The 26631-nt window shown below is 42.4% G+C and overlaps 1 protein-coding gene across 1 annotated transcript in view; it reads right to left on the reverse strand.

Moving 5' to 3' along the window:
- Positions 1–26631, reverse strand: part of CABP7 (calcium binding protein 7) — a 356261-nt gene that overhangs the window by 143160 nt on the left and 186470 nt on the right. The gene's annotated exons all lie outside the window — the stretch shown is intronic.

Consider the following 26631-nt stretch of genomic DNA (forward strand, 5'->3'; position numbering starts at 1 on the left):
CTGGAGTCAGCCTGATGGAGGTGTGATGTGTGTCCATGTAGTGAGTCATAAATCCAGGTGTTATATTGAGTCTTTTTCAAAACCTTGCTGAGGGCAGAGAAAAGTAATGTAATGTGTAGATGTTGAGAAAGGTGAAAGAACGCCCGCATATGTCTACTACAATACTTTACTCTGCCGTCAGTAGGGCAGAGAGACGTGCAAGTGCACAGAAGCATGATGTAGGACACTGTGTGGATGACGTAGGAAGTGTCATCCACAAGGAGCTAGGAAAGAGGAAGGCGATCATAAGAAGAGAGGCGGCACCAGACCGAGATCAGCAATACCCATCGGACTAGACCACCCTGCAGGTGAGTATAATATAAGGTCTTTTTTATGTTATACAGATCGCCTTGGGCACTTACTGTATATACAGCATTCTAGAATGCTGTATGTAAGGACTTGCTGGTGGTGGCTGCAGTTTATATGGGAAAAACCTTCTAACAGGCTCCCTTTAATGGGACAAAATGCTTAGAATACTTGTGCCTTGGGAGTGAAGATGATCAGGTAAATATATGGGATTTATTAATACCTTCATTTTGTGGTTGTGTGCAGCCTACTTTTCTTCCACGTGACTAAAATATATTGCAAAGTCTATTGTCTACTTTGCATATGTTTGTCAGAGGATAGCTAAACTTCAAAAAAATGTTTTGATGTATTTTAGCATCTCAAAAATACTGTTGATTGGTGGAAGTTTGGGTATTACAAAATCATCAGGCATTAGACAAGATCACTCAGATTATGTTCTCAGAGCGATGTACGGGCTCAATGAAAAGTCTGTCCATGCACTGATGTGTGCATGCTCATTTACCAACAGTGCTTTTTAAGTGGATACAAAATGTCCACAATTTCAACAACTTGGTCTTGTAGGACAAACTCTGAGACTTTTTTTTTTTTAGGGTTTAGTCACATGCAGCATATATGAAGCAGTATCTGCAACTGTCCCATTCATCATAATGGGGTTTGCAGGAATCTATGTGCTTGCCACCAGGCAATCCTCATTCAGATGAATAGAACTGTTTCTCTTATAGAATCTTCTGCACCACATTCCCTATGTCTGAATCTACATCTATAACAAAAAAACACTATTTGTTATGATTTTGCATCAATATCAAGCTGTAAATTTTACAAGAAATAGTGCTAGTATCATAAGTAAAATACCGTACTCTCATTTTTGCATAATTTTTGCCTAAGTTTTTGATGCATTTTTATTATTTTTCCCAAAAACACTGCAAAAACGTTGAGAAAATTGACATGCTGCAGATTTGAAAAACAAAAACAAACTGTGAGTCTCCGTTCCCTTGATGAACTTCTAGTGCGTTTTTGATGTAGATTTTCAGCAGCATTTCTGCACCTATTATATAAATTAGGTTATTTGCGTTTTTGTACAGTCATGGCCAAAAGTTTTGAGAATGACACCAAAATTATATTTTCACATGATCTGTTGCCCTCTGGTTTTTGATTGTGTTTGTCTGATGTTTACATCACATACAGAAATATAATTGCAATCATATTATGAGTACCAAAAGGTTATATTGACAGTTAGAATGAGTTAATGCAGCAAGTCAATATTTGCAGTGTTGACCCTTCTTCTTCAGGACCTCTGCAATTCTCCCTGGCATGCTCTCAATCAACTTCTGGACCAAATCCTGACTGATAGCTGTGCATTCTTGCATAAGCAATGCTTGCATTTTGCCAGAATTTGTTGGTTTTTGTTTGTCCACCCGTCTCTTGATGATTGCCCACAAGTTCTCAATGGGATTAAGATCTGGGGAGTTTCCAGGCCATGGACTCAAAATCTCTGTTTTGTTCCATGAGCCATTTAGTGATCACCTTTGCTTTATGGCAAGGTGCTCCATCATGCTGGAAAAGGCATTGTTGGGCACCAAACTGCTGTTGGACAGTTGGGAGAAGTTGCTCTTGGAGGACATTCTGGTACCATTCTTTATTCATGGCTGTGTTTTTAGGCAAGACTGTGAGTGAGCCGATTCCCTTGGCTGAGAAGCAACCCCACACATGAATCGTTTCAGGATGCTTAACAGTTGGCATGAGACAAGACTGGTGGTAGCGCTCACCTCTTCTTCTCCTAATAAGCTGTTTTCCAGATGTCCCAAACAATCTAAAAGGGGATTCATCTGAAAAAATGACTTTACCCCAGTCCTCAGCAGTCCACTCCCTGTACATTTTGCAGAATATCAGTCGGTCCCTGATGTTTTTTCTGGAGAGAAGTGGAAACCAGGCCTTGCTCAAGGAGTCTCCGCCTCACACTGCATGCAGAAGCACTCACACCAGCCTGCTGCCATTGCTGAGCTAGCTCGGCACTGCTGGTAGTCCGATCCCGCAGCTGAAACAGTTTTAAGATACAGTCCTGGTGTTTGCTGGTCCTTCTTGGGCGCCCTGGAGCCTTTTTGGCAACAATGGAAGCTCTCTCCTTGAAGTTCTTGATGATGCGATAGATTGTTGACTGAGGTGCAATCTTTGTAGCTGCGATACTCTTCCCTGTTAGGCCATTTTTGTGCAGAGCAATGATGGCTAAGCGTGTTTCTTTAAAGATAACCATGGTTAACTGAAGAGAAACAATGATACCAAGCACCAGCCTCTTTTTAAAGTGTCCAGTGGTGTCATTCTTACTTAATCATGACTGATTGTTTGCCAGTCCTGTCCTCATCAACACCCACACCTGTGTTAATGCAACAATCACTAAAAAAAGTTAGCTGCTCCTTTTAAGGCAGGAATGCAATGATGTTGAAATGTGTTTTGGGGGTTAAAGTTCATTTTCTTAGCCAATATTGACTTTGCAAGTAATTGCTGTTAAGCTGATCACTCTTTATGACATTCTGGAGTATATGCAAATTGCCATTAGAAAAACTTAAGCAGTAGACTTTGTAAAAATTAATATTTGTAGCATTCTCAAAACTTTTGGCCATGACTGTACATGCATTTTATCGCATTTTTGACACTGCGTTTTTTTGTCTCCTGTTGGTCATGTTTTAAACAAAACTGTTTTGTTTCGATACTTTCAGGAATTTGGCTTTGCCAAAAATCTATTGATTTATGTATACGGGTATTACATGCATTTTTTTTTACGTTTCCACAGCAGAAACACACTAACAACGCATGTTCATTTTTTATCTGAATTTTTTCTGCATCTGATGCAAGTCTATGGGAAAAATCTGCACATATTGCTCAGCGTGCCACCAAGATAAACTGACATATTGAAGTTTAAAAACACGCACCACAGGTCAGTTTAAACTGTTCCAAAGAAGCACCGTTGGCATGAGATTTCTATAAGTCCTATCCACTTTGCTGAAGCTGTAAGTCGATGCATTTTTGATGCACCAAAAATACAGTGTCAAAAACTCATCAAAAACTCAGAGTGGACACTCAGCCGGAGGCTTCGCTCACATGAACGTATGAATCAGAGGAGTGCAATACAAGAAAATCTCGCATTCCACTCGGAGCACTGTTAGTCAATGGGGCAGAGTAGATCTGTGATTCTTTTCCACCTGTATTCAGGATGAGAAAAAACTTGCAGCCTGCTCGGAGTGTGCAAATCGAATGACACTTGCAACTAGAAGTCTATGGGTGCAAGAAAAAAAGTCGGACGCCACATTGACCATACGTGTGTCTCGCGATTTATACGCACAGATCTTCCAAAAGAGTAGGAAATTGCATCAGCCAAGAATAAAAAATGTAACCTCCTGGCAACCAAAAAAGAGCCCAAACACACACCTCAACAGAGCCCAGGACCATGGTAAGACACCTCAATGTGAATATGTTGATCGTCCTTGGCAAAGAGAGACCTAAATTGTGGGTTACTATGGACCCCGGGTGTGTGGACCGCACAAGCCTCCTGGACTCACACCTGCCCGAAGATGTTCCCGAGCTATGATGATTGCCTACAAGAGGTGCAATGTGAGATAAGTAGTCTTTTTTTTTTTTTTAAACACTCTTGTGACTACTATTGCATGTCTTTAACCTGACATTTTACTGATGGACCTATTTTATTTAAAATAACATTTATTTAAAAACTATGCACACACACACCAAGGGAAACCTGTCAGGTCCCCTATGCACCCAGTACTACGGGCAGTTCTGGGTGTATATTGCTAATCCCTGCCTAACTATCCCTGTATACACTCGCATAGATAAAGGGATTTTCTAAAGATCCTAATGAACGCAGAGACTAGTCGCAAGGGCGTTATTTTCCCCAACTAGTCTGCCCTCTTAGCATGTTAGCACACTCCTGTGGGCATGATAACATGCTATTCAGTGCCCAGTGTCATCGGCATGCACGTGCGTACCTGTCCATTGTCACTGCCTCTGACTTCCGGTCATGCGCACTAGACCTCACTGAAGCCGGGCGCATGACCAGAAGTGCAGGGACGTCTGAACATGCGCACTGAGCCTAAGCACAGCATCAGATGCGGTGACAACAGACAGGTACACGCATCCATGCCGATGATGCTGGGCATTGAATAGCATGTTATCATGCCCACATGGGCGTGTTAACATGCTAAGAGGTCAGACTAGTCAGGGGCAAATAACGCCATTGTGACTATTCCCTGCGCTCATTTTCAGCTCATAAAGGATCTTTAGAAATAATTTTTACTAGATGATGGGACAGTTAAGCAGGGATTAGAAATATGCACACAGAACTGCTCGTGATTCTGTGTGCATAGAGTACCTGACAGGTTCCCTTTAAGCCATATGCGCAGTGCCACAAATTCTTCATCTTAGCCCAACCAAGGTGAGCCGTTTCATATGTGTTTTTGGGGGGTGTCCACCACAACAGTGACCAAACTGCTGTACAGTGTATAATTGTCCAAGTATGCTCATGGTAGGTGATGTTTCCAGTTCTAATAGGGGTTTGTATCAACACAATATATACGCAACTACTCCAAACACTTGTGTGTACACACGCTGCAAACACGGTTTATGTCATATTTGTGTAACAGTCCAGTGTGTTGTATATTTTGTCAGCATGTGCAGCCTTCTGTTTGGCCTTTTTGAAAACATAGATGTCAGTTCACATCCTGCACAATTTTTTTTTCTAAATGTACATTTTTCAGGTTGCAGTGAATGATGTGAATAGACACTGGAGGAGCCTCCGGGATCACTACTGGCGTGAGAGGCAGCAGTGAGGCCAAAATGGCTCAATGACCTCAAAATAGCACCTCAATTTTCTGTCTCCGATATAGATTTATGTCTGCAAGTCCTTGTCTTGTGGCCAATATGGAATGTCTGTTTTTCTGTTGCTAAGCAAAAATGTATTTCTAAATTTTTGGGTTTGTGCATTATAGAATGGAGTCAGAGAGATGGACATGGTGTACAAATCGTGGATAATGCTGGTAAACCTGCGGAGGAAAGTGGCTCAGCGGCGCATGCAGCAGCATAGGCCCATGATGAGAAGGAACCTGGACAGAGCAGCAGTCGAACGCTGCCGTAGGGTACTCCCCTATTGCCGCAGATATCCTCCGAAGAGCCAGGCGCAGGAGGGACCTCTGCATCATCAATACTAGATATGAAGTAGATAGTGGCATCTTAAGCTATGTAGCTCGCACTAAGGATGATGGAGAGGAAGCTTTTGCCCACAGCCTAGCACACTATTTGAAGGACATTCCATGTCCTGTCAGGCTGCGGGCAAGGTCTGCCATCCACATTTTGTTGGATGCATGTACCATGTCCAACAACTCCCAGCTGGTCTTTAGTGCCCTTGAAAGGTAGCAGAAGTCTGCTGACAACCGTCTCCTCATACTGAAGGATGAGGAGCAAAAGTCGGGTGCGGAACATTAACCCCTCCTCTACAATCATCGATTTGAACCCCAGATGCCATCACCTGCAGTCTGGTACATACTTTCAGTATTCCCCTTTGGCACAGTAAGTCACAGCATACTCCCCACAATCCTGTCCCTCAAACCAGTTCCCCATCCACTTAACATAATCGTTAATTTTGTGGAGTGTAGAATAACCCTCTTTTTTTGTTATTTTGGCCTCTTTAGTTTAGCTTGTGTTAGTCTTAAAAAAAAACAAATTACTACAATATTCCCCCTTATGCCTAAATTGGCTGTTTCTATTTCTTTAATAAGTTAATTTGTGTAATTAATAAATTTGCTATGATGGCTTTTTTTGGAAGTTATTACTAGGATACGAGTGTTGTGCAAAATAGCCACAAAAATACTCGAGACACATTTAGCCGCGAAAAAAAGCCCTTTTTTAATGATGACAACTCAAAGAAAAACACTTCAGCCCAAAGCAACAGAGAAGTTTTGTCAAGGATTTTGCCAAGGACTCTCTCCCTCTGGCGAATGAAATTAGTTTGGAAAAATGTCCCGTACTTTTATGGACAAATGCTGACACTGTGCAATGGCAACCTGTGGTCCTGGTCCGGAAGTGTCTCCCTGGTCTTGGCATCACAAACATCCTCAGGGGTATCGTGGATGCTGATAAAGTTACTTTCGGTTAATTGTAATGGCGACATAAGAACCTTCCATTTGGCAACCAAACTTCCACATGCACATTCCACCAGTCTATGTGCATAGCCTGTAGTTGAACACGTGGCAACAGTGGTCTCAACCTCGTTGTAGATAGGTCCTGAGTATGTCTCTGATTAATTGAAAAAACCCGTCCCCTACCACACCATAAGGTGCTGGGTCGCCATTATAATCAGGTAGAAGCCATGGGAGAGGGACACATAAATCCTTTTTTCTAAGCCGCCAATCCATTATGGATAAATTGAAAATTATAGAATCTCCAGGTTGACCATAGACCACAATATCAACAGTGATAAACCTGTATGCACTGTCAGCCAAGGCAAACAACACCACAGAAAAATACTGCTTGTAATCGAAGTATTGGGAACCAGAGTTTGACGTCTTCTTAACCCGGATGTGTTTCCCACCATGTGCACCTCTGCAGTTTGGGAACTGGCATGTTTGCATGAACCCAAGGGCAATCTGGTACCAGTCTTCTGCCCTTTTCTCCGGCTGGTTGGAGTATGGTCCAGATGTCCTCAGATGTTGTCTGAACAATTCCGGAAATGGTCAACTTGCGCAGGAGTAACTTGTGATGTAAAGCAGCATATGAGAGACCAGTGGCTGGAAATCTGCAGTGGAGCAAGAAAATAAGAAAAAAAATCATAAGTTAATTTATGACTGCATCAAGGATCCCATTGTTCAGTATGTATAAAAAAATCAGTTCACACCAACAGGCATGACTGAGTATAAAATTATATACAGTATATGTTCTGTTGGCTCTACAAAAAAAACCATATTCTCTAAAAAACATAGTTGCATTTGTTAAGTACTCAGAAGAAAATAAGTATAATACCAAGACCAACATGGCACAATATGCCAAATGGGAGGATCTTTTTGGGAAATAATTAAATATCTAACTTAGGGGCAATTCAGTAACAATGTGAATGCTCAAAAGTAGTTTGTTTTAAATGTACAGCAGTTAAAAAACATGCTTCTTTAATGTTTAAGATTCCTAAAAAGCGACATCACACTACTTCCATTGTAGCAGGTTACACATACTTTTTTGGCCTTCTAAATTTATATGGGCATTTATCAAGGAAAAGTGACCCAACTAACACAGACCACATTGAGGGAGGGTGTGAGGGAAGTTAAAGTGCAGGAAGCAGAGAAAGAGCGGGAGAAGAGCTTAGGGCTAGAAGAGGAGAAGTAGGGTCGCCTGGGAGAGAAGAATTTACCAGACAGATTATACGAGAATGGCGGTTGGGAGACAGGTGCGGTACCGGGCTGGGAGACAGTGCGAGCTGGACCATAATAGAGCCCTGGTGACCACCGAGCCAGTACCAGATTGGCAAGTTGCTGAGGTCAGTGATTCCAAAGACGGGAAGAGACGCCATCCATAGGAGACAAACAACCCAGGTCTGTGATCAAGGAGAAGTTCATCCGAATGCAGTCCGATGTTTCTCTCGCACCCATAGACTTGAATGGGTGCGAGTGATACGGCTATCGCAGAAAATCGCAGCATGTTGCGACTTTTCACGCATCCATAATCTGGATGTGAGAAAAGCTGACCAACTGATCTCCCTCATTGACTAACATTGGTCATAGTGCAATGCGAGATTTTCTTGCATTGCACTCGTCTGTTTTTCACGCTCGTGAGAGTGTGCCCTTATTGTTGATATAGCAGATTTTACCATTTTCTTGCATAATTTTCTCCTGTCCGATAATAAAGCTGTTAGCTCATTTCTGCACACTTGTCTCCTGTACTGTAACTGAACTCTGCTTAGTAGAGGTTCCTTCACCACTGCTACAGGTGTACTCCTTTAAGCAGGCCTTTAATAAATAATGGTGGACACACTGAAATTTAGAAAACAGACAAAATCTTATGTCTATACACAGAGGCATATAGTTAAATGTAGAAACACATTCTGTGCAAGTAGTCACATAGAAATGAAAAGTAATAAATTAGAATTTGAAGTAGTATATAAAAGATCATGAATTGTAAACGTACCTCAAGGTCACCAGAAGTTGCTCTTTTGCAGAAATACATCTCCGTAAGTTGGTGTTCCTCGAAAATAATTCATGGTCTTATCTCCTCCAATATTTAGATGCACATGCGGCAGTACGCATGAAACTTGTCCGGATGTTGGACGAGCTCCCCATACAACCTCTGAAAGTGGCCTCTTGTGCTGCGTTGGCACACTAGTGAATGGACCCAAAGTCTGCGCCGCCTCCTCGGATCCCCAATTACTGGGTAGCATGCGCCAAGCTGCCTAGACCGCACCCAGTGTAATAAAACACATCCAGTCCGGTTGAACGTTAAATGGAAAGATATGTTTTTCAAAAATATCAGTAACGCAACGAAACCAAAAGGGCAAACCAGGTATGGGACGGCCTTAACAATATCATGCATGTGCTCCCAATGTGGGGCCTTGTGGAGTGTGCTTTATAGGGTTAGCAAGTAGAGATGAGCGGTTCTGTCGAGGCTCGGTTTGTCGTCAGCAAATGAGCCTAGCTCAAAAGGCTCGAAGTTGACCCAAACCCTGGATCAAGTCACTGATTGGCAGTTTGAGTCTCCGCCCTCATAAAGCCAGCTATACACAGATCACTTCCAATGGAGGGTGGGCGATCTTTTTCAAACTTTTTTTTTGTTGCACACTACATCTGATCACACCGTTGCTACCCCATGTGTGCGCCATTCAAACACTGGAAGTGGCTCACACAGGGCTGAGCACCAAGCGTACCTGAGCACAGCTTTGCTTGTGCAAGTTTTGTTTGCACGTAAAGCATTCAATCCCCGAACCCGAACCTTGATTTTTAAAATTGGTGGTTAGTTCGAACACCTAACCTCATTTCTATGCAAACAGGCCCTATGGTCTTTTTTATTGTAAATGCATGATCAAAATCACATTGCATACGAATGCCACACGGGTGACACGCTAGAAAATAATCGCTGTTTCGCATTGTACTTGCATTACACAAGGAATATCATACGGATTTCACTCGTCCTACTTTCTTTGATGAAAATTAGTCCGATTTTTCATGCGCTCGTGTGACTCCATCCTGAAGGTTTAAGTCTGCAAGGAATCAATAAGCAGCAGGTGCATGAGATTTCAGACATCTCAATCACTTTACTAGTACAGTAAAATGCTGCATTTTCAAAATCTCAAAAAACGAGCAGGAAAAAAAACGCAACTTGTGAACAAGCCCTTTTTCTGTACAGAAAAAAAGCCTGCTACTAAAAAGTTGGAGTAATTGAGTCATCATATGTTCTATTTATCTTGTAGAGGTGACATATGCAATTACTTCAAAGTTTACGGTAAAATATACCTTTGATATAATGATGAATCTGCGGTACATTGCATTATTCATGAGAATCACCATTTACATATTAGTGAGATGTAAAACAAATGAGTGATTCTGGCAAGCCATGAAATATAATGGCCAGTCAGTACCTGCCTGCAAAATGAGGATCAAAAGGGTGTAAAATTCTGTTCTTGTAGTATGCACAAGATGAACATGAGATGCTCAGGTGAATGAACCACAATGACACATCTCTTCTGACAATTCTATCAAGGACAAAGATTTGACTTTACCTGAAATATATATCCAACCTCCAGTACATACTACAGATGTCTCTTTCATTTAATATCTTTTTCTATTGTATGATCCATTCTTCATCTAATATTCAGCTTGACCCTTTTCCCCTGGCTGCTCTTATGCATTGATAAGGATACACACGTGTGTGTGTGTGTGTGTGTGTGTGTGTGTGTGTGTGTGTATTGATTTACAAATACAGACATCAATGGGGGCACCTACATTACCAAGTACGTTTCGCCTATAGTTTTCAATATGATTTATGAGCATATAAGTATATATGACTACAATGTATAGAATTATTTATAAGGGCGATTGAAATTCTTGCACTGCGGATAACTGTGTTTACTTGCTAATCTATAAAATGAATTTCTACACCAAAGGAGAAGGCAGAAAATAAATATCTAAAGAAATCAGTAAAGATTTGGATATCTGCAGAGATTACATCTCCGATAGGAAACCAAGATCATTATTTGTACCAGTACCATACGGTTGTCTCTGGAATAAAAATAAAGAACCGAGGAGGAAAGCGACAGAAATGCTGCCTGAATTATGTAACAAAATGTTGAAAAAAAAAAAAATCAGGAAAGTCTAAAGGAGGGAGAAGAGGAGGAGGAGGAGGAGGAAAAGAGTAGTGGGGGATGTGATAAACCATGGGGTCATGATTATAACCCTTCATTATTCGCACTGCGCTTCCAACATGTACAAATATACTGCAGTGTTGCAAAATCATATTAGAAAACACCATCTATGCTGTATGTGAAGAAATAAAGTGAAGCACCTGGAGATGAAATGTATACACCGCAGTCACATGATAGCGGCATTACTGTACACATCATGTAGTCGCACACTCGTCTCATCAAACTGAAAGTTTTTACGATGTGGAATGTGGCAAACATACAGCTACATAAATAAGCTGTCACATAAATGATAGGCGGCACGGTATACATACACAGAACACAGCCACTCAATGTAAACGTCCCCCTGTGCGGGCAGAGCATGCTCGATGCCATATAAACACATCCACACTAAACATACAAAAGCTGACTCCTCACACCAGGAAAATCACAATATCTAATACTCAGACACATACACAGGCTCCATGTGGATTTATCCTCTCCACTGCCTTCATTCCCACCGCTTCCCCTCATGTGTTGCTCTCATTGAAAGCTCTGCAGGCGCTGTTTATACTGGATGAAATATACATATATCCAGAAAGAAACACACGACGTCCACACATTTTTACACAGGCAATGCATGCACAACCATACACCGCAGTCCCCAGGTCTCCTTAGCTCACTCCTTTGTGCCTCCTGTTTGAACAAATTGAATTCCTCACAGAAACCTGAGAGGAATTTTAATGGGAGAGAGACAATGACACCCGATATGCACACACAGGCACCTACCAAGTTCATATCTGCTCAATACAAAATACACCGACCAGTGATATACACCTAAAGCATTGAGACTATATCCATCCTGTATATTCAGAAGCATTAAGACCAACAGGCACTTAAATAATCCATAGAAACACAGTTCGTATGGGCTCTGGTGCACAGTTTTCCTGCGTATGTCATGAATTTCAATTTTATGTTGTTTTTTTTTTCTTTTTCCGTCGATTCATTATTTGTAACAATTTGTAGCATTTGCTTTTCGTATCTTATAGATACAGAGAAAAGAACATATTCAAAGCACGCACCAAAAGACCAGAAAAACGCAGCAAGCAAAACTGCATTGTTTATAGTAGCTTTTATATTTCACTATAGATTTGCCTATAATCTCTGGAAAAACTGTTTTTGCTGCAAAAAAACCCCATATTTTTATCAAACCCAGCATTTTCCCTGCTGTGTGTGAAAGCACTGTAAGGCTATGCTCACATGTGGCATTTTTTTCTGAGTGCATCTTGACTGCGTCTTTTTTCTGTAGTCTCAGAAAATGCAGCTTGTGGCCCAAAAAACGCATGACATTTTGCCACGTTTTACCGCATTTTTGCTGAGTTTTTGTTAATGCGTTTTTTAAAGGAGAAACAAACATGATAGGATAGGATAATTGACAGCTTAGAATAGATAGAGAATAGATAGATAATAGATAATAGGTAGTAAGATAAAAGATACAGTAGATAACAGATAATAGATAGATAATAGATAGATAACAGATAATAGATAGATAATAGAAAGAACATATAGGATAGAAAGAAATAACAGAATAGCTCTATAGAGGGGTAGCTAGCTTGGCCAGCTGTTTTTTAATTTTTTTTTTTTTTTTTTAGGAATATGATGTGGGATCCCCCCACTTTTCAAATCCAGCACAGGAACAGCAGCTGCAGGCTGCAACAATCAGCTGTGTGCTGTACCTTGGCTGGTTATGAAAACTTGAGTGGATCCCACACTTTTTTTTTAATTATTTCATTTATTTAAAAAAAATAAATAAATAATGTGGGGTCCACCCATTTTTTTAAAACCAATCATGTTACAGCAGACAACTGGGGGCTGATATTATTAGGGTGGGAAGGGCCATTGTTATTTGGCCCTTTCCAGCTTGACAATAGCAGCCCACAGCTGCCCCAGAAGTGGCGCATCCATAAGATGCTCCTATTCTGGTGCTAGGCCCGGCTCTTCATGTTGACCTGGTGCGATGGCAATCAAGGTAATAAGGAGTTAATAACAGCCCACAGCTGCAACTAAGGACTAGCTTAGTGATGGCAGGCGTCTATGAGACACCCCTCATCACTAATCTGTAAGTTAAAGTAAATAAACACAAACACCAAAAAAATCCTTTATTTGAAATAAAAGACAAAAAAGCACCCTCTGTCACCATTTTATTAACCCCTCAAAACCCCTCCAGGTGTGACGTAATCCTCACGAGGTCCCACGCCGCTTATAGCTTTGCTACATCTGACAATCACAGCGAGCAGCCATAGAACAAGACTGCCCGCTGTCAGCTCCATGCAGCAACTAAAGTGAGCCACGTGATAAGCGGTGACGTTAGTCAGGTTAGCCGCGGCCACAACTGGAGTCCTCCACCTGTGACAACAAATCACTCACGTGACAGAAGTGAGCCGTGCGATCAGCGGGACGTCACTCAGGTGACTTTCTGTCAAAGAAGGAGGCCGTGGCCATGCTGTGACCGTGGCTAACCTGAGTGACATCACTGCTGAGCATTGCGACCTGAACTTCACAGCGGGAGGTCTTGTTCTATGGCGCTTGCTGTGAGCTTCAGATATGTAGCAGTGCTGGAAACATCATGGGACCTCGTGTGGATTAAATTGGACCTGGAGGGATGTGTTGGGGTTAATAAAGTGGTGAAAGAGGATCCTTTTTTGTCTTTTATTCCAAATAAAGCATTATTTCGGTGTTTGTGTTTATTTAATTTCACTTACAGATTAGTGATGGAGGGTGTTTCAGGTAGATGCCTGCCATTACTAATCTAGGACTCAGTGGCAGCTATGGGCTACCATTAACTCGTTATTACCCCCACATAAGGGCAATCGGGATGAGCCGGGTAAAGTCCCAGGACTGTCGCATCTAATGCATGCGGCAATCCCGGGCGGCTGCTGGCTGATATTTTTAGGCTAGGGGGCTCCCAATAACGTGGGTCTCCCCAGCCTGAGAATACCAGCCCTCAGCTGGGAGGATTTATCTTGGCTGGGTATCAAAATTTCGGAGGACCGCACATCATTTTTTTTTAATTATTTATTTATTGTACTGTATGATATAGACCCGCCTACTGGCGGCTGTGATTGGTTGTAGTCAACCAGCTGTCACTCAGCATTGGGGCATCTAACTGCAACCAATAACAGCTACTGGTGGACGAGGGAAGCAGTGCATATTCCATGGAGGTAATGAGCGGCTCGGGAAATGAATGACCAGCCGCTGGAGCAGTGTGACAGCCGGGCCGGTGCTTCGGTAAGTATGAAGCGCTAGCTCCTACCCCTTTGCACCAGATTCTGGTCCCCATTGACTGTAAGGAAACCGGCATCTAGCCAGATACCAGGGACCAATCCCCCGCCGACCTCGGGGGAATGATCTGCCACGCCTCCAAAATACAGGGACAAGATGCAAAAAGAATTGACATGCTGCATCTTGGCTTTGTCTTCAAAAACGCAGCCAAGATGCACTGTGCGGACAGTAAAACAGAAATCTCATAGACTTTTCTGGGAGAAGGAAACGCACACCTTTAGGTACATCTTTGTGATGTCAAAAATGCACCAAAAGCGCAGTGAAAGATACAATGCGTGAGCATAGCGTAATCATGGCTAGCTCTTTTGCACCCAAGGCAAAAAAACAGACTCCATCCAACCAATTTGCCAATGTTCTTCGTCTTTGACAATTGCATTTTCTACCATAATCACTAGTCTCAATAATAAAGTGTTTCTATTATTATTATTATTATTATTATCATGACAGGAGGTAAAACATGTTGGAGTTTAAAACAGCTGCAGGCTTATGCTAAGGTAACAGTGATGAAAAGACAACAGAGGCATTGTTTTGTTTTAGACTTTTTTAACCCCTTAACAACCACTAATACGCATATAAATGTCAGTTGTTCAGACACGGTATTTTGTGGATAAACCCGGGACATCTGTATGGTAGGTGCTCAAGTAGGATCCAGTCCCGTATGTAGCAAAGAGCAAATACTTGGCACTCAAATAGTTGAATAAAAACTGGTATTTTATTGAGTGATCTTGACCAGATACAGCACAGACGTTTCGATCTAACACAGACCTTCATCAGTGTCAGGGTAGATGATCTGCTCAGCTGGAGAGTGATAGTAGCACTGGTGTAGCTCATGGTGTCCACCGCTATGTGGATGAAGCACTTCTGCCACACAGCGGTGGATACCGTGATCTAAACTAGTGCCACTTTCACTCACCAGCTGTGCAGATCATCTACGCTGTACACTGATGAAGGTCTGTGTTATACCGAAATGTCTGTGCTGTATCTGGTCAAGAATACTCAAGAAAATACCAGTTTCTTCAACTGAGTGCCAAGTATTTGCTCTTTACCTTATTCCCTATAGATGTTATGAGGAATCATAAATAAGTGAACAGCACCACCTCATGGGCAAAATTCCTGCGGCGACAGCTGCATATGACAGCTAACACCGTGGTTATCAGCCCTAACTGGTTTTGAAACCCATTGGAACTTATTAACCATTTAAATACTGCTATCCCCCTTAGGCAGGATCGTCCCCCACAATTGTAATCGTGGGTGTCGATCTTTGCCATGGATTGCCATGGTATCCTGAGGTCACCTGATGACCTCAGGATATGGTGGCCTATAAGATCCAGCTATAATCAGGATCTTACAGGCACAGACAGTGAATCAGTGACAGGTCTCCCGCAGTGTTGTACACGAGTATTAATGTCCCACAGTGGGATTAAGTGAAAAAGTAAAAAAAAGTTAATTAAAACGTGTTAAAATACACAAAAAAGTCAGAGAAAAAAATCACAAAAAAACATTTTGCCACTAGAAGCAGCTTTTGTGTTAAAACAAAAATAAACAAAAAAAGTCACAAAATTGGTATCGCTGCATCCGGAACAGCCCAATCTATAAAACTGTCATGTTGATAAAGTGGCATTTCTTAATCATACTGACACAAAAAAGTGAATGAACAGCGATCAAAAAGTCGTATGTAAAAAAAAAAATGACAGAAATAAAAATACCAAACTGTCTTGCAAAAAAACAAGCCAAATTAAAAAGTTTCAGCTTCCAGAATATGGCAATGCAAAAACAAATTAATTTTTAAAAAATTGGAATAAAAGTGATCAAGAAATGTTTTTCCCAAAATGGTAAATATAGATCACCAATACAAATAATCCCTTTTACAACCCTCTTTGCCAAAAAATAGTTATAGGTCTCAGAATATTGGCATGGAAAAAATATTTATGGTAAATAAAGCATTTTTTGAGTGATAGAAGTAAAACATAAAAGAACAGTACAAATCTGGTATTCCTGTAATCGCACCGATCCGCAGAATAAATCTGTACTATCACTAATACCGCAAAAAATAAAAAGAACTATTCTTAAACTGCTGTCTATTTCTTCATTCTGCCTCCCAAAAATCAGAATAAGCTGACATTTATTCTGTGCTCTCCGCTGTTCACTTACAGTACATCAAGATTTTTGTGTAAATCCAAAAAAACGCAATTAAGGCAAAACCTGTGTTGGAACCACTCACTCCAATGAGGCAGATGGAGACACTTTGGACTGTTTGTCTTTTCTCTGTTCCGGGGGTGTCCCATCATTTTAGGTGTGTTTTTATTGGACAAAAGTGGACAACCACAGTTCTATGCACACCCACAAAAAAGGATACCAGCAAAACAGACTCCAAGCAGAGTCCAAAGTATCTCCATTTGACTCATTATAGTGAGTGGTTCTATTGGGTGTTTTGTCTGAATCACATTTTTGCAGGGTTTACACGGAAATCCTAATGTAAGTGTACAGAGCAGAACACAAGACTGTGATCCCAGCCTTATACTGAAAGTGGTCAAAAAATGTTATGTACCCCAAAATTTTACCAATTAAACCCCTAACTTCCTACACAAAACAACCCCCACTCAGGTTTGTCATCTGTCACTTCAAATATAATGGGTTCCGACGTTACTGGTAGAACAAAGACTCTTCAAAAGTGACATGGCTCCTACAACTGATGGATGGACTCACAGATACCCAGGATCAACAGGTCCAACCAGGTTTAAAAAGAAAAACCTGGTTCAGGCCCCGAATTGATCCCGGATATCTGGCTAGATGCCAGTCCCCATATAAGTCTATGGGGACCAGAATCCGGTGCTTTAAAATGGTGGTAAAACGGATAGGGGGATTGAAGCAGGCGCATTATACTTATCAAGTTTCCTGCGCCACTCTAACGCTACTTCCAGAGCCGCTCATTAACCTCATACATATGCACTGCTTCCCCAATTCACCGTCATTCCACACGTCTCTGATTGGTTGCAGTCGGATGCATCCCCACCCTGTGTGACAGCGTGTCTGACTGCAACCAATCAGAGACGCTGTGTGTGTGTGCATCTCTATTGCTGTGAAATAAATAATCGAATTTGCGTAGGGTCCCCCTGTGTTATGATACCAGCGCTGATAAAGCATACAAGTAAAGGCTGCAGCCCCCAGGCTTGCACTTATCTTGGCTGTGTATCAAAATAAGAGAGACCGCATGCGGCTTTTTAAAAAAATATTTACATAAAATAATTTAGTAAAATTGGTGATCGGTCCCTCCCAATTTTGATCCCCAGCCATGATAAAGCCATTATCTAGGAGCTGCTCTTCTCAGGCTGGAGAGACCCATGCTTATGCCCCCCCCCCAGCCTTAAAATAGCAACCAGCAGCCATTAGATGCAACAATCTGGGAACTTTATCTGGCTGTTCCCGATTGCCTTAGTGTGGTGTCAGTCAGTATTAAGGAGTTAATAACAGCTCGCAGCTGCTACTAAGTCCTAGATTAGTAATGAGAGACGTCTATGAGACCCCCCCATTAGTAAGCTGTAAGTGAAAAGAAATAAATACAGTGAAAAGAAATAAATACAAACAAGGAAAAAATCCTTTTCTTGAAATAAAATACAAAAAGCACACCCTCTTTCACCCCTTTATCAACCCCCAAAACACCCAGGTCTGAAGTAATCCATACGAGGTCCCAAAACAATTCAGGCTCTGCTACAACTAAAGTGACAACGCGTGGGCATAGAATATGGACGCACGTTGGGAGCTTCAGGCAGAGTCTAAGTCACAGTGTTAAGCAGTGACGTCACTCAGTTTATTTGTGTTCACAGCTAGAGGTTCCCATGGTCCTCCACCTGTGATCGCAGGTAACCTGACCTCAGGTGACCTCATTGAACCACATGTGGGGTATCAGTGGGCTTAGAAGAAACTGGGTAACAAATTTTGGGATCCATTTTGTCATGATATCCCTTGTAAAAGTGAATAAATTGGGGCTAAAGCAACATTTTAAGGTAAAATGTAATTTTTTTTTTCATTCCACCTTGCATTAATTTCTGGGATGCACCTGAAGGGTTAATAAACTTCTTGGATACGTTTTTTAGCAATTTGTGGTGTGCAGTGTTTAGAATGGTGTCACTTTTGGGTATTTAATGTCACATAGGCCTCTCAAAGTCACTTCAAATGTTATGTGGTCTCTAAATTAAACTGTTTTGTAAATTTTGATGGAAAAATGAGAAATTGCTGATAAAGGTTTAACCCTTCTAACTTCCTAACAAAAAAATATTATGTTTCAAAAATGGTGCTAATGTAAAGTAGACACTTGGTAAATGTTATTTATTAACTATTTTATATTGCTTAACTCTCTGGTTTAAAAGCATTGTAATGGGGTCCTTCTCCAATATCACACAATCAACAGAGCGAGAGATGGGTGAACAATCCAAAGATTCTTTATTCCATGCAAATCAGAAGATCTATAAAAATAATTCACCACAAAAAGGTAAAGTAGTCCAGTAATGGGATGAGTCACAATCCCCCAGCAGACCTTTTCCAGGGAAATCGGGGTTTCTCAACGGCTCTCCGGGGTGCTGCTTGTAGCTGCAGCTTCTTCCCCAGAGGATGAATCTTCCTGCTTGTCTCTTGTTGTCCTCAGCCAGACTGAATAATTCCCCAGGTAAGCAGAGAGTTTGGGTGAATTCCAGGTCCCCCTCCCCCACACCTAGGGACAGAAGCACTGCAGGGGGTTATTAACCTGCAGACAGGACAAAGAATACACAGAATAAATGGAGCAAGGCTCCTAAAATACGAACCTACACAAAATGATACACAAGCCACAATATCAAACCATCACAGGCATAAAAACTCAAAATTTGAAATTTGCGAAAATATTTGCCAAACGTTCGATTTTTTTTCACAAACACAAGAAATATCATCCTAAATTTACTCCTATCAAAAAGTACAATATGTCACGAAAAAATAATCTCAGAATTACCTGGATACATTGAAGTGTTTCAGAGTTATTACTTCCTAAACTTACACTGATCAGATTTCTAAAATTTGGACCAGACAAACACAGAAAGAGGACAAAACAACACAGTATAATGAACAAACTAAAAGGAGGAATCTTTTGCAGGTTCTCATCCGCAGTACAAGTAAAAAAACTCAGTATATACATACAAAGGAGAGAGAGAAACTGGCCATCAGTTCAAAGCTTAAACTCATAGTGGGCAAAATGAATAATGACAGTCATCAGCTAAGGAAGATTAAAGCCAAAATGTTATTATCCAGAGATGAATTTGGAGAAATTACTACTACTAAGAAACTACAAATTAATAATCAGAATTGATATGAGAAAAGCAAAAAGGCAAGTGCCACCATTAGCTTATTAGTGAAGGATGACCAGCTGATCCACATGATACATGAAAACACTATTAAATGCATTTGGAATACACTGCAAAAGCTGCATGAGAGATCCAGGCAAAACAGCAAAGTATTAGGCCCCTTTCACACTGTGTTCTTCTCTATGTTCAGTGGTCTAATCTGGGATTACATCTGAACCCTCCACAAAATGGCATTTGGACATATGCGCCGACAAGGTAATTGACTATAATGGTACAGATGTAGTCACAGTGTGCTCTGTCATGCACCATTTTTGGCAGTATACGCTTACTGGAGGTGGACACCCAGATGTAGTAGACTGCATCTAGGTGTCTGCCTCCAGTAGGTGTTGTGGAGATACGGGGGTCAGTGGGTGCTCTCGTCCGCTGGCCCGGCCGCCTTTAGAAAGACAGCGTGGCCCAGGGCTCATCCCAACTGAACGCCCGAACTCCTTAACCGTGGGTGGAACACTACTCAGACTACACAGGGTGAAAGAATCACAATATTAGGACTTTATTGGAACCCCAAACAATTAACGGCAAATAGCACATAACCAGCAAAACACACAAATGTAACAGGCAACAGTTTCTCACCCTTCCGCTGGCTCACCAGGGATTAGAATGTCTGTACCTCAGCGCTTCCAGGGCTACTTACTCCAATCCAGAAGCACCCCGCTTTCGGCGGAAACCCACTGAGAATAGAATAACGCCTGATTTAGGAAGCTAGCTGAGGTCTGCAAAGTCTGCAGCCAGGTGACCAAATTGTCCCAACCTGGGTTTCTTCCTTAAGTAGTCTCTGGTATCACAGCTGAATCCTTGCATTCAATGCTGAAGTCCATTTAGTGTTAGAATCCAGGTTCAGCTATGGCTTGCCAATCGGATCCGCAGATCCTAGATTGATAGCATGTAGCAAGAGTCTCTCTGGGCAATGGACAGTCCTCCTTCTTATACCCCTGAGCTCTCCATTCAGACCATTGGGGTCTTCACGATTGGTGGATAAGACTGGGCTCTTATTGGCTAGTTTTCAAGCCGTGTACAGAATATCCCAGTAATAATGGTCAATGGCAGAGATGAGGAAGAGACACCTAAAGGTGGCTTTACACACTGCAACATCGCAAACGACATCGCTGTAACGTCACCGGTTTTGTGACGTTATAGCGACCTCCCCAGCGACATTGCAGTGTGTGAAACACATCAGCGACCTGGCCCCTGCTGTGAAGTTGCTGATCGCTACAAATCGTTCAGGACCATTCTTTGGTCCTTTGTTTCCTGCTGTGCAGCAAAGTCTCAGTGTGTAAAGGGGACTTTACAGCGACTTTGTTAGCGACTTCCCTTTCAAAAAGCTGCTTTAGGCCTGCAACACACATCCGTTTAAAACGTGCGTGTTTGGTCCGTTTCCGTACATACCGGAGATACGACCAAACGTGCACACATGTTTTTTTATGTTTAAAGGCACACGTGCGTGTTATTTGATCTTCCGTGTGTTCGTGTGCGTCCCACGTTTTTTGCTCTGTTTGACACGGAAGCATGTTCGTTTTTGGGACGGAGCACGCACACACGGACATAATGTTAGCCTATGGGAGTCCAAATAAAACGTTCCTTGCACGGATGTGTGGTTATGTTGTCCGTGAGAAATGTCCGTGTGTGATGCAAAATGTCGTTACTACATGTCGGAAGACAGAGTAACGGGATGAGAATGAACTCGGGTGAACTCCACCCGACTTCATTGTCATGCCGCGGCTCTGTTTGTGTGCCGTGTACTGATTAGCGGTCACCTGTGAAGGATTCACCGGTGACCTCTAATCCCCCGAGTGACTGAAGTGTCCCCCCCTCTCTCATACTCACCGATCCCCGATCACCGGCGCTGCACGGCATTCACACTGCTCCGGCGGCTTTTTCTAATTTGAAAAAGCTGGCCGCTCATTAAACAATCTCGTATTCCCTGCTTTCCCCGCCCACCGGCGCCTATGATTGGTTGCAGTGAGACACGCCCCCACGCTGAGTGACAAGTGTCTCACTGCACCCAATCACAGCAGCTGGTGGGCGTGTCACTATGGAGTATAGAAATAAATAAATAAATAATTAAAAAAAACGGCGTGCGGTTCCCCCCAAATTTAATACCAGCCAGATAAAGCCATACGGCTGAAGGCTGGTATTCTCAGGATGGGGAGCTCCATGTTACGGGGAGCACCCCAGCCTAACAATATCAGTCAGCAGCCGCGAGTAACCTCAGTGACAGCTCAGCTGATCGCGATACTAACCTCAGTTGCTGCGTGGAGCTGACCGAAGCGGCGGTGAGTAGCGTTATCAGCTGAGCTGTCACTGAGGTTACCCACGGCCACCGATGCATCCACTGCTGGATCCAGGTAACCTCAGTGACAGCTCAGCCGATCACGCGGCTCTCTTCATTTGCTGCGTGGAGGTGACAGGAACGGCGGTTTCTTCTGCTGCTCCGGTCACCTTCATGCAGCAGAGCTGGAAGCGACGCTGGACCATCCTGGATTCCGCCGGACATGGAGGGCTTTTTGGGGCTGATTAAAGTGGTGAACCAGGAAATGTGTTTGTGTTTTTTATTTCTAATAAAGGATTTTTCAGTTGTGTGTGTTTATTTACTGTAATTTACAGATTAATCATGGAAGGTATCTCGGGGAGACGCCTGACATGATTAATCTAGGACTTATTGGCAGCTATGGGCTGCCAATAACTCCTTATTACCCCGATTTGCCAACGCACCAGGGCAAATCGGGAAGAGCCGGGTACTGGCCCAGAACAGTCGCATCTAATGTATGCGGCCATTCTGGGCAGCTGCTGACTGATATTGTTAGGCTGGGGGGCTCCCCATAACGTGGAGCTCCCCATCCTGAGAATACCAGCCTTCAGCCGTATGGCTTTATCTGGCTGGTATTAAATTTGGGGGGATCCGCACGCCGTTTTTTTTAATTATTTATTTATTTATTTCTATACTCCATAGTGACACGCCCACCGGCTGCTGTGATTGGGTGCAGTGAGACACCTGTCACTCAGCGTGGGGGCGTGTCTCACTGCAACCAATCATAGACGCCGGTGGGCGGGGAAAGCAGGGAATACGAGATTGTTTAATGAGCGGCCGGCTTTTTCAAATTAGAAAAAGCCGCCGAAGCAGTGTGAACGCCATGCAGCGCCGGTGATCGGGGATCGGTGAGTATGAGAGAGGGGGGGACACTTCAGTCACTCGGGGGATTAGCGGTCACCGGTGAATCCTTCACAGGTGACCGCTAATCAGTACACGGCACACAGACAGAGCCGCGGCATGACAATGAAGTCGGGTGAAGTTCACCCGAGTTCATTCTCATCGCGCTACTCTGTCTGCTGTCTGCCGACATGTAGTAAACGACATTTTGCATCACACACGGACATTCCACACGGACAACACAAACACTTATCAGTTAAGTTTCACACGCACACACGGACATTTCACACGCACATACGGGATACATACGCAGGCCACACATACCATAAAAACGGACCTAAAAAACGGAAAATGGACCCGAAAAACGGCTCGTTTTACACGGACGTGGTTTTCACGGATGTGTTTTTTAGGCCTGACAACGTCCCCAATGACTAGCTAGGTCGTTCTGCAGGTCCGGATCGCTGTTGCGTCGTTGGCCAGGTCTGCCTGTTTGACAGCTCACCAGAGACTTTGTAGTGATCCTGGCCAGGTTGGGATCGCTGGTGGGATCGCTAGAAAGTCTCAGTGTGTAAAGGGGCCTTATGTTAAATCGCATCCAGCAAACACATTGTAATACAATGGGTGTCTGGCCTTCAGTGGCCAAAACAATTACATGAGTCAACAAAAACTTCAATACTAAACTCCCAAGAGTCTTGTTGAACAATGAGGGATTATCCCCCATCTATAAACAAACTATCTTTATGTCTGGCTGAATTGTAAGAAAAATAACCCATGCTAGGAACTGAGTGTCCATGTCGTCACAGGTTTATACTCCCGAAAATAGTGCATGACAGAGCACATGGTGACTCTGTGTGTCTGCACCATTATAGTCAACAGCCCCATTGACGCATATTTCTGAATCCTGTTTTGTGGTGGGTTCGGACATAAGCAGTGTCGGGACCACTGAACATGGAGAAGAATGCAGTGTGAAAGGGCTCTTATACAGGAAGTCTCTAACTTACAAACATCCGGCTTACGTACAACCCCTAGTTATGTATGTTGACTGTTCAAAACTAATACTTCACTGCTGAACTCTTCAACTGTCCTCCGTCCTCTTCTTTTCAACACCACATGTCACATCTCCAACCTCTTCACTATAGACCAGGACTTTGGGCCACATTGTCATTACAACCTTATGACACGCAGTGAGCTCCTGCCAGAAGAGACCAAGGATTCAGCGGAATGCCAGATGACAGAGACAAGAGGAATGGATGTCGAGCACTGGGGCAGCTGTAAAGGTGAGTATTGGTTAAAAAAAAAGGAAAAAATAATACTTAACTCTATGACTGCTGTACTGCTGGACATCCTGTCCTCTTCTCTCCGCCATCACACTCTGCATCTCCAGGACTTCTAACCATGCCCTGGACCTGAAGGTCACTGTGTGTAATAAGGTCAAAACATTGACATTGCAACACTATCATGTGCAGTTAACTCCAAGTTTAGATATAGTCGAATTATTGGTAAATAGCGCTATAGAGAGAAGGCTGGAGATGTGCGACAATGGAAAGAAGAGAACTGGATGGTGGTCGGCAAGAAATGAGACGGCAAGAGCAGTCAGTGGTGAGTGTAAGTTTTTTTCCCCCGCTCATGTTCCAACTTATATACATATTTGGGTTTCTTTCTCCCTTAATAATAAAGACTTTCATTTATAAACTGCATTTTGTGCTTACTTGTGTTATCTTTGTCTAATAATTGAATTTTTTTGGTGATCTGAAACATTTATGCGTGACAAACATGCAAAAGAATGATAAATCAGGAAGGGGGCTAACAGTTTTTCACACTACTGTATATTTGTCTGTATGTATGTGTTCTGTGCAATCTGTATAAAGGTGCTGTTTGTATACATATACAGTATATGTCTATATATGCTTGGTGTACACATGCATATAGTTAGGTCCAGAAATATTTGGACAGTGACACAATTTTCGCGAGTTGGGTTCTGCATGCCACCACATTGGATTTTAAATGAAACCTCTGCAACAGAATTCAAGTGCAGATTGTAACATTTAATTTGAAGGTTTGAACAAAAATATCTGATAGAACTTGTAGGAATTGTACACATTTCTTTACAAACACTCCACATTTTAGGAGGTCAAAAGTAATTGGACAAATAAACCAAACCCAAACAAAATATTTATATTTTCAATATTTTGTTGCGAATCCTTTGGAGGCAATCACTGCCTTAAGTCTGGAACCCATGGACATCACCAAACGCTGGGTTTCCTCCTTCTTAATGCTTTGCCAGGCCTTTACAGCCGCAGCCTTCAGGTCTTGCTTGTTTGTGGGTCTTTCCGTCTTAAGTCTGGATTTGAGCAAGTGAAATGCATGCTCAATTGGGTTAAGATCTGGTGATTGACTTGGCCATTGCAGAATGTTCCACTTTTTTGCACTCATGAACTCCTGGGTAGCTTTGGCTGTATGTTTGGGGTCATTGTCCATCTGTACTATGAAGCGCCGTCTGATCAACTTTGCGGCATTTGGCTGAATCTGGGCTGAAAGTTTATCCCGGTATACTTCAGAATTCATCCGGCTACTCTTGTCTGCTGTTATGTCATCAATAAACACAAGTGACCCAGTGCCATTGAAAGCCATGCATGCCCATGCCATCACGTTGCCTCCACCATGTTTTACAGAGGATGTGGTGTGCCTTGGATCATGTGCCGTTCCCTTTCTTCTCCAAACTTTTTTCTTCCCATCATTCTGGTACAGGTTGATCTTGGTCTCATCTGTCCATAGAATACTTTTCCAGAACTGAGCTGGCTTCATGAGGTGTTTTTCAGCAAATTTAACTCTGGCCTGTCTATTTTTGGAATTGATGAATGGTTTGCATCTAGATGTGAACCCTTTGTATTTACTTTCATGGAGTCTTCTCTTTACTGTTGACTTAGAGACAGATACACCTACTTCACTGAGAGTGTTCTGGACTTCAGTTGATGTTGTGAACGGGTTCTTCTTCACCAAAGAAAGTATGCGGCGATCATCCACCACTGTTGTCATCCGTGGACGCCCAGGCCTTTTTGAGTTCCCAAGCTCACCAGTCAATTCCTTTTTTCTCAGAATGTACCCGACTGTTGATTTTGCTACTCCAAGCATGTCTGCTATCTCTCTGATGGATTTTTTCTTTTTTTTCAGCCTCAGGATGTTCTGCTTCACCTCAATTGAGAGTTCCTTAGACCGCATGTTTTCTGGTCACAGCAACAGCTTCCAAATGCAAAACCACACACCTGTAATCAACCCCAGACCTTTTAACTACTTCATTGATTACAGGTTAACGAGGGAGACGCCTTCAGAGTTAATTGCAGCCCTTAGAGTCCCTTGTCCAATTACTTTTGGTCCCTTGAAAAAAAGGAGGCTATACATTACAGAGCTATGATTCCTAAACCCTTTCTCCGATTTGGATGTGAAAACTCTCATATTGCAGCTGGGAGTGTGCACTTTCAGCCCATATTATATATATAATTGTATTTCTGAACATGTTTTTGTAAACAGCTAAAATAACAAAACTTGCGTCACTGTCCAAATATTTCTGGACCTAACTGTATGTGCTGTTTGTGTGTAACATACAGTGTTTGTGTCACATATTGTGTGTATTATTGTGTGTGTATATAACATCAATTTATAAATCCTGGCAGCATAGATGAGAGTTCATGGGTGTAAACATGTCGGCAATCGCCCATTGAACAAGCTAAATGCTTCTCATTCATTGGGTAATTGCTAATTGGTTGTTTATGGTGGAGCCAAAATCATTGTTCTCAGCAGCATATAACCCGCTGCAAATTGCAGAAGTGCTGCCGATAACATGATATTGTAGAGGACAGATTGATCTATTAGTGGTCATTCTATACTCATCATTCTAAGTCAGTCTGTAAAAAGAGCCTGGGAAATACGCTCTCGAAAACTTCAATATTGTTGATTACGCTCATTTAATGGTCTGAACTCAGCGCATTTAAATGTAGCCTAAATGTTTCATTGTGATGATGCATTGTGTAAGC

Source organism: Anomaloglossus baeobatrachus, chromosome 1 (assembly GCF_048569485.1).
Source record: "Anomaloglossus baeobatrachus isolate aAnoBae1 chromosome 1, aAnoBae1.hap1, whole genome shotgun sequence".
NCBI lineage: Eukaryota > Metazoa > Chordata > Amphibia > Anura > Aromobatidae > Anomaloglossus > Anomaloglossus baeobatrachus.